Below are 10,457 nucleotides of genomic sequence, written 5' to 3' on the forward strand. Positions count from 1 at the left end.
CATTATCCATCTGAAGAGAATGAATTAGGCTGTTTGAGAAGGTTTGAATCCTAAGCAACCTGCTTACACATAGTTTGAAGTACAATACCAACATAGCTAGTACAGTAGGTCGATGTTGTTTGCTGGAAAACCTTGATAGAGCATGGGTGGTATAGGCATTGTTGTGTTCATGTGAATTTCCTTTATTTTTCAGCTTCAGACCAATGCCTACATCTCACTTAAAACATCATTTTTTGGTCTGTTCTTATGCACGACGCAACACGAGTGCCTGGATACAACCCTTAGCCGTGGTATATTGGCCATATGCCACAAACCCTCAGGGTACCTTATTTGCAATTATTGTATAAACTGGTTACCAACGCAATTAGAGCAGTAAACATACATGAATTTTTTTTTATACCCGAGGTATATGGTCTGATATACACTGGCTTTCAGCCAATCAGCATTCAGGGCTCAAACCACCCAGTTTATAATACAGCATAACATAGCAATAAAAGTTAAGCAAAAGTGAACAATAATGACAAATGGAAGGAAAAATAATGTAGTTGTTAGTATTTATTTAACAGCTGATTTTCCAGAGTGCAGCGAAAAACCAGGAACCCAATTTAAGACGATATGGAGTAAACTCTCTTGTCACGGCCGTCAAAAGGAGGAGACCAAGGCGCAGCGTTGCACGCATACATTCTTCTTTAATATAAGAATGAACACAGAACAATACTAACAAAATAAAAAAAATTAACCGTGAAGCTATACAAATGAGTGCTGACAGGCAACTACACATAGACAATAACTCACGAACACAAAAGGGAAAATGGCTACCTAAATATGCCCCAATGAGAGACAACGATAAACAGCTGCCTCTGATTGGAAACCATATCAGGCCTACCATAAACTAGACCTACATACCCTAGACTTACAAAAACCCTAGACAATACAAAACCCCTAGCGTACCCACCCTCGTCATACCCTGACCTAACCAAAATATAACGAAAACATAGATATCTAAGGTTAGAACATGACATCTCTCTTAAGAGAATAGAGCAAGTTCCTGGAAAATGCACAAATAATTGACATGTACCCATGAACTATTTACATGAAAATGCACCTTAATGTTGACTGAAGAAAGGCCGAGTACAACATGACCTGTAAACAAAAGTGAGTTATCACTGAGTATAAAATTCACAACCAAATGTACATTCATCAGATATAGTCAACTTTATAAATACAATTCAGGGATGGCCACTTGCTCTTGACAAGCTACAGGTCTGCAGTACATTCGGAAGGTATTCAGACTCCTTCCCTTTTTCAAAATTTTGTTACTTTAAATCCTTATTCTAAAATCGACAAAATGTTTTCTTCCCTCATCATTCTACACAGAGATGGCCGCCTTGCTTTGCGTTCCTAAGAAACTATGCAGTATTTTTTATTTTTTTACATGTTATTTCTTACATTGTTACCCCAGGTAATCTTAGGTTTCATTACATAAAGTCGGGAGGACCTACTGAATATAAGAGCAACGTCAACTCACCATCATTACGACCGGGAATACGACTTTCCCGAAACGGATCCTGTGTTTTGCCCACCACCCAGGACAATGGATCGGATCCCAGCCGGCGAGCCTGAACAACGTCTCCGTAAAAGGGGCAAATGAAGCGGTCTCCTGGTCAGGCTCTGGAGACGGGCACATCGCGCACCACTCCCTAGCATACTATTCTCCAATGTCCAGTCTCTTGACAACAAGGTTGATGAAATCCGAGCAAGGTTAGAATTCCAGAGAGACATCAGAGACTGTAATGTTCTTTGCTTCACGGAAACATGGCTCACTCGAGAGACGCTATCGGAGTCTGTGCAGCCAGCTGGTTTCTTCACGCATCGCGACGACAGAAGCAAGCATCTTTCTGGTAAGAAGAGAGAGAGGCAGGGGGGGATGTGCCTTATGATTAACGTGTGCTCATAACAGCATACAGGAACTCAAGTCCTTCTCTTCACCTGACTTAGAATTCCTCACAATCAAATGTCAACAGCATTATCTACCAAGAAAATTCTCTTCGATTATAATCACAGCCATATATATTCCCCCCCAAGCAGACACATCGATGGCCCTGAACGAACTTTATTTGACTCTATGCAAACTGGAAACCACATATCCTGAGGCTGCATTCATTGTAGCTGGAGATTTTAACAAGGCTAATCTGAAAACAAGACTCCCTAAATTCGATTGTGCAACCAGGGCTGGTAAAACCCTGGATCATTGTTATTCTAACTTCCACGACGCATATAAGGCCCTCCCCCGTCCTCCTTTCGGAAAAGCTGACGACGACTCCATTTTGTTGCTTCCAGCCTACAGACAGAAACTAAAACAGGAAGCTCCCGTACTCAGGTGTGTTCAACGCTGGTCCGACCAATCTGATTCCACGCTTCAAGACTGCTTCGATCACGTGGATTGGGATATGTTTCGCATTGCGTCCAACAACAACATTGACGAATACGCTGATTCGGTGAGCGAGTTCATTAGAAAGTGCATTGGCGATGTCGTACCCATAGCAACTATTAAAACATTCCCAAACCAGAAACCGTGGATTGATGGCAGCATTCGCGCGACACTGAAAGCGCGAACCACTGCTTTTAACCAGGGCAAGGTGACCGGAAACATGACCGAATACAAACAGTGTAGTTATTCCCTCCACAAGGCAATCAAACAAGCTAATCGTCAGTATAGAGACAAAGTAGAGGTGCAATTCAATGGCTCAGACACAAGAGGTATGTGGCAGGGTCTACAGTCAATCACGGATTACAAAAAGAAAACCAGCCCCGTTACGGACCAGGATGTCTTGCTCCCAGACAGACTAAATAACTTCTTTGCTTGCTTTGAGGACAATACAGTGCCACTGACACGGCCCACTACCAAAACCTGCGGACTCTCCTTCACTGCAGCCGACGTGAGTAAAACATTTAAACTTGTTAACCCTCGCAAGGCTGCAGGCCCAGATGGCATCCCCAGCCGCGTCCTCAGAGCATGCGCAGACCAGCTGGCTGGTGTGTTTACGGACATATTCAATCAATCCTTATCCCAGTCTGCTGTCCCCTCATGCTTCAAGAGGGCCACCATTGTTCCTGTTCTCAAGAAAGCTAAGGTAACTGAACTAAACGACTACCGCCCTGTAGCACTCATGTCCGTCATCATGAAGTGCTTTGAGAGACTAGTCAAGGACCATATCCCCTCCACCCTACCTGACACCCTAGACCCACTCCAATTTGCTTACCGCCCCAATAGGTCCACAGACGACGCAATCGCAACAACACTGCACACTGCACACTGCCCTAACCCATCTGGACAAGAGGAATACCTACATGAGAATGCTGTTCATTGACTACAGCTCAGCATTTAACACCATAGTACCCTCCAAACTCGTCACCAAGCTCGAGACCTTGGGTCTCGACCCCGCCCTGTGCAACCGGGTACTGGACTTCCTGACGGGCCGCCCCCAGGTGGTGAGAGTATGTAACAACATGTCCACCCCGCTGATCCTCAACACTGGGGCTCCACAGGGGTGCGTTCTGAGCCCTCTCCTGTACTCCCTGTTCACCCCCGACTGCGTGGCCATGCACGCCTCCAACTCAATCCTCAAGTTTGCGGACAACACTACAGTGGTAGGCTTGATTACCAACAATGACGAGACGGCCTACAGGGAGGAGGTGAGGGCCCTCAGAGTGTGGTATCAGGAAAATAACCTCACACTCAACATCAACAACACAAAGGAGATGATCGTGGACTTCAGGAAACAGCCGAGGGAGCAACCCCTGTCCACATCGACTGGACAGTAGTGGAGAGGGTTGTAAGTTTTAAGTTTCTCGGAGTACACATCACGGACAAACTGAATTGGTCCACCCACACAGACAGCGTTGTGAAGAAGGCGCAGCAGCGCCTCAGGAGGCTGAAGAAATTCAGCTTGTCACCAAAAGCACTCACAACCACCCAACCACCCGAGCCACTGCTTGTTCACCCTGCTATCATCCAGAAGGCGAGGTCAGTACAGGTGCATCAAAGCAGGGACCGAGAGACTGAAAAACAGCTTCTATCTCAAGGCCATCAGACTGTTAAACAGCCACCACTAATATTGAGTAGCTGCTGCCAACATACTGACTCAGCTCCAGACACTTTAATAATGGAAATTGATGTAAAAAAATGTATCACTAGTCACTTTAAACAATGCCACTTAATATAATGTTTACATACCCTACATTACTCATCTCATATGTATATACTGTACTCTCTCCATCTACTGCATCTTGCTATCTTTATGTAATACATGTATCACTAGCCACTTTAATCTATGCCACTTTTATGTTTACATACCCTACATTACTCATCTCATATGTATATACTGTACTCGATACCATCTACTGCATCTTGCCTATGCCGTTCTGTACCATCACTCATTCATATATCTTTAGGTACATATTCTTTATCCCTTTACACTTGTGTGTATAAGGTAGCAGTTGTGGAATTGTTAGGTTAGATTACTCGTTGGTTACTACTGCATTGTCGGAACGAAAAGCACAAGCATTTCGCTACACTCGCTTTAACATCTGCTAACCATGTGTATGTGACAAATAAAATTTGATTTAATTTGACAAAGCAAAAACGAACTGAAATATCACATTTACATAAGTATTCAGACCCTTTACTCAGTACTTTGTTGAATCACCTTTGGCAGCGATTACAGCCTTGCTTCTTATTGGGTATGACTCTGCAAGCTTGACACACCTGTATTTGGGGAGTTTCTCCCATTCTTCTCTACAGATCCTCTCAAGCTATGTCAGGTAGGATGGGGAGCGTTGCTGCACAGCTATTTTCAGGTCTCTACAGAGATGTTCGATCAGGTTCAAGTCCGGGCTCTGGCTGGGCCACTTGTCCCGATGCCACTCCTGTGTTGTCTTGGCTGTGTGCTTAGGCTCATTGTCCTGTTGGAAGGTGAACCTTCGCCCCAGTCTGAGGTCCTGAGCGCTCTGGAGCAGGTTTTCATCAAGGACCTCTCTGTACTTTGCACCGTTCATCTTCCCCTCGATCCTGACTAGTCTCCCGGTCCCTGCCGCTGAAAAACATCCCCATAGCATGATGCTGCCACCACCATGCTTCATCGTAGGGATGGTGCCAGGTTTTCTCCAGACGTGACGTGAGGCTTGGCATTCAGTCGAAAGAGTTCAATCTTGGTTTCATCAGACCAGAGAATCTTGTTTCTCATGGTCTGAGAGTCCTTTAGTTGCCTTTTTTGTAAACTCCAAGCAGGCTTTCAAGTGCCTTTTACTGAGGAGTGGCTTCCTTCTGGCCACTCTACCATAAAGGCCTGATAGGTGGTGTGCTGCAGAGATGGTTGTCCTTCTGGAAGGTTCTACCATCTCCACAGAGGAACTCTGGAGCTCTCTCTGTGACCATCGGGATCTTGGTCACCTCCCTGACCAGGGCCCTTCTCCCCCGATTGCTCAGTTTGGACGGAAGATTCTTGGTGGTTCCAAACTTCTTTCACTTAAGAATGATGCATCCCACTGTGTTCTTGGGGACCTTCAATGCTGCAGACATTTTTTGCTACCCTTCCCCGGATCTGTGCCTCGACAAAATCCTGTCTCTGAACTCGACAGACAATTCCTTCGACCTCATGGCTTGGTTTTTGCTCTGACACACACTATCGACTTTGGGGCCTTATATAGACAGGTTTGTGCCTTTACAAATCATGTCCAATCAATTGCATTTACCACTGGTAGATTCCAAACAAGTTGTCAGAACATCTCAATGAGCTCAATTTCCAGTCTCATAGGCCTGAATTACTAATGTGAGTAAGATATTTACATTTTTAGTTTTTTTAGTTGCAAAAATAAAATAAAAACAACAGTTTTTGCTTTGTCATTATGGGGTATTATGTGTAGATTGATGAGGAAATGTTTTTATTTGATCCATTTTAGAATAAGGCTGTAACGTAACAAAATGTGGAAAAGGTGAAGGGGTCTGAATACTTTCCACATTCACTGTATGCAGGCTTTTTTGTTCAACCTCAGTTCTACAACACCTGATTCTACTATTCATGGTCTTGATGAACAGCTGAGGTCTTGATGAACAGCTGAGGTCTTGATGAACAGCTGAGTAGTAGAATCAGGTGTGGTAGCACCAGTGGAGATCTTGGTGGGACAAAGTAAAAAACATTGTTTTTGCCAGCAAAGCCACTACACAATTCAACACTAAACAATACATTACTTGTACTATTACAGTGACAAACAATGCCCACAAACTGTTAGGGCCTACATAAAGCTGTCCCAACAGCAGAGCTTTCTTTTCAGCACCATGGAGTGAATCCTTTCCACCGCTACACCTGGCTATCAACGGAGCCTTGTCTGGCAGCGAAACAGTTCATTCAGCTGACTTGCTTTAACACATGTGGTTTCTACTGACAATTGAGATGTATAAACTATGGCATAAAGGAACGATGAGTGGATAAGAGGCAATCTGTAATTTCTATTATGACATTAATATGACTATTCATATGTCTGTAATATGACTATTCATTCAGCACTTTTGAAATGTACATGGACAGAATTCAGAACATGGGCCGTTCTTACAGCATTCTCTCTGTACACTAAATCAGAACTATAGAATGACTAAAGAGGGCATATAAGTAGACAATGGAAGCTCTTACAATATTCGAGGATGACATTTATCTAAAACAGACTATTTGCTACATGTGCACCACCAAGTCAGAACAGTAGGCTAAGTTATGAGGGGGAAAGGGACCAAATTGTTAGGGTGAGGCACATTGGCTATTATCAGCTTACTACACAACATACACTTAGTATTACTTTCTTAGCTACAGTACACATATCTCCAAGGCATATTACATCATTTATGCAGCAGCATACAAGACATTCTTAGACTCACCTTGTCGTGCTCACTTGAACAGGAAGGTGGCGCGGCGGTCCTTATTGTGGACAAATTTTGTCATCAAAGTCTGGCATTATCTGTATTTATGGTGCTTTCAAGACGACTGTGAATTCGGAAAAAAACAAGGTTGAATCATGAAGTCAGTGATCTTCAGGTCAGAGCTCCAGAAAGAAGCCAGAGTTTCCGCCTAGGAATTCTGAGTTGGATGACCATTCAAAACGCATCTTCCCACTAGTTTTTTTCAGAGTTCTCAGTTGTCTTGAACTCACTGAAGTCTGAGTTTTATTTTATTGAACCTTTATTTAACTAGTTAAGAACAACTTCTTATTTACAATGACTATCTACCAAAAGGCAAAAGTCCTCCTGCCGGGATGGAGGCTGGGATTAAAAAGAACTAAATAAAATATAAATATAGGACAAAACACACATCAAGACGAGAGACAACACAACACTACATAAAGAGAGACCTAAGACAACAACATAGCAAGGCAACAACACATGACAACACAGCATGATAGCAACACAACATGACAACAACATGGTAGCAACACAAAACATGGTACAAACATTATTGGACACAGACAACAACACGAAGGGCAAGAAGGTAGAGACAACAATACATCACGCAAAGCAGCCACAACTGTCAGTAAGAGTGTCCATGATTGAGTCTTTGAATGGAGAGATTGAGGTAAAACTGTCCAATTTGAGTGTTTGTTGCGGCTCTTTCCAGTCGTTAGCTGCAGCGAACTGAAAAAAAGAGCAACCCAGGGATGTGTGTGCTGCAGTAGATATAGCAGGCTAGTGAATAGCAGGCTAGTGATTGCTTTGCAATGCTTGCAGTTAGCCACTGATTCCTTCGCAACCACTCATTGTTAAAATTGCAATTTCCAACTTGTAATGTTATTTCTAATGGCCGATGAGCACCAATACGTTCTATCTATAATTTCTCTTCATATGACAAGGATTGAAAAAGGATTTGCCAGTATATTGTAAACTTAATTCATGAAGATGACTGCTTGTTTAGATTGCTAGCCAAGATTTTGAAAGTATGATGTTGACATAATCAGTCCAATCAAAGCTACGGTATATATGACATGATTTGATGTAATTTTATCTGTGACCAATGACCTTGAGCCTTCTTGGATGGGCACTTCTAGTGTAAATCTATGGCAGCACCCAAGGGGCTTGACCTTTCTAGCTCTCCCATGTAGATTTTGCGGTGACGTAGTGTCCCCATGAGTGAAACAACACTGAGCCAATCATGGCGCAACTAGAGAACATTACAGTAAGAATATTTAGAAGATAAATACACAACGCAGAGTACGAGATGCATCAGCTGTTCCGGACGACTGTGTGATCATGCTCTCCATAGCCAATGAAACAAGTCAACATTCATAAGGCCACAGGGCCAGACGGTTTACCAGGTTGTGTACTCCGAGCATGCGCTAACCAACTGGCAAGTGTCTTCGCTGACATTTTCAACCTGTCCCTGACCGAGTCTGTAATACCAACATGTTTCAAGCAGACCACCATAATCCCTGAGCCCAAGAAAACCAAGGTAACCTGCCTAAGTGACTACCGACTAAATTAGTCACGTAGCTAACTAAGTTAGCAAGCATGTAATTGTATTTTGACTGTGCACAGCATGGCACACAATTGAAGCAAGTAGAAAATCTGCTCTGGGGCACACCGGGCTATGGTCCTTCACATCATCCGTTAAAAGTGGGGACGGAAGGCAGATAAAGCGTTTTTATCAAAAGCAATAACTTTTGCATGTAAAAACATAGAATCCTACTCATTACAACACGTGCTTAATTACATCATTTTTGTTTTTAGCCAACGTCTTTCCGGTTTAATTTGAGGGTATTTTCCTGCTCCATATTGGGGGAACCGTTTAGAAATTCTAACACTTTTTGTACATAGTTCCCCCATTTTAGGGGACCAAAAGTAATGGGACAAATGTACTTATATATGTATTAAAGTAGACAAAAGTTTAGCATTTGATCCCATGTTCCTAGCACACAATGATTACATCAATCGTGTGACTCTACAAACGTGTTGGATGCATTTGCTGTTTGTTTCGGTTGTTTCATATTATTTTGTGCCCAATATAAATTAATGGTAAATAATGTATTGTGCCATTTTGGAGTCACTTTTATTGTAAATAAGAATAGAATATGCTTCAAAAACACTTCTACATCAACGTGGATGCTACCATGATTACGGATAGTCCTGAATGAATCAGGAATAATGATGAGTGAGAAAGTTACAGACGCACAAATATCATACCACCAAGACACATTTGTCTGTAACTATCTCACTCATCATTATTCACCATTAATTTAGTCTTGCCCATGTACATGATGTCACAAACACAGCATAAGATGCAAATCAAATGTTTTGGTGTTGCTTGTGATCACGCCTTTAACACTATCTGTTTCGACACCTAGGGTGTTTTTAGTTGGTGTTGTTGCACTGAGCACAATTGTCACAGGGTTAGTCTCCATCTCCAGGGGAGTAAGGAGGGTTTGTTTAGAATCTGTGCTGAGGCTGGCTCAGACTAGTCTGCTGCGAAGATTGGGGCCCCATTTGTAAACGAATAAGGGGAGCTTCTTGAATTCCTGGCTGAGTGCCGCGTCTGAGGTGAGCATACGCCAGTGCTTCATCTCAATGTTTCTAATCACAAAGGCTTTGGGGGTGAATGTAGTCATGCAAGTAACAGATAACTCCTTAGAAGTTTTCAACAACAATTTAAAAAAAATGGTATATCCTGGTGAGGTTTAGAGAGTACAATTTGGTATGCTTCCTCCACACACCGGGTGGAGTAACCCCTGTCCAGAAAATATTGTTTTATGTTGACATCTTTATCAATAAAGTCCTCTGTCGAATAACACACGTCTGAGCCTATAGAACTGGCTCTTGGGCAACCCTCTTTTTAGGGCACTAGGATGAGCGCGACTTGCTAGGAGAAAAGTGTTTCTGTTATTCTCTTTCTGATATAGAGTGGTGATAACACCATACCTTCTCTGCTATGCAATCTGGTTTCAGAGCTGGTCATGGGTGCACCTCAGCCACGCTCAAGGTCCTAAACGATATCTTAACCGCCATCGATAAGAAACATTACTGTGCAGCCGTATTCATTGATCTGGCCAAGGCTTTCGACTCTGTCAATCACCACGTCCTCATTGGCAGACTCGACAGCCTTGGTTTCTCAAATGATTGCCTCGCCTGGTTCACCAACTACTTCTCTGATAGAGTTCAGTGTGTCAAATCGGAGGGTCTGCTGTCCGGACCTCTGGCAGTCTCTATGGGGGTGCCACAGGGTTCAATTCTTGGACCGACTCTCTTCTCTGTATACATCAATGAGGTCGCTCTTGCTGCTGGTGAGTCTCTGATCCACCTCTACGCAGACGACACCATTCTGTATACTTCCGGCCCTTCTTTGGACACTGTGTTAACAACCCTCCAGGCAAGCTTCAATGCCATACAACTCTCCTTCCGTGGCCTCCAATTGCTCTTAAATACA

The sequence above is a fragment of the Oncorhynchus tshawytscha genome, linkage group LG05 (assembly GCF_018296145.1).
Source record: "Oncorhynchus tshawytscha isolate Ot180627B linkage group LG05, Otsh_v2.0, whole genome shotgun sequence".
NCBI classification, from domain to species: domain Eukaryota; kingdom Metazoa; phylum Chordata; class Actinopteri; order Salmoniformes; family Salmonidae; genus Oncorhynchus; species Oncorhynchus tshawytscha.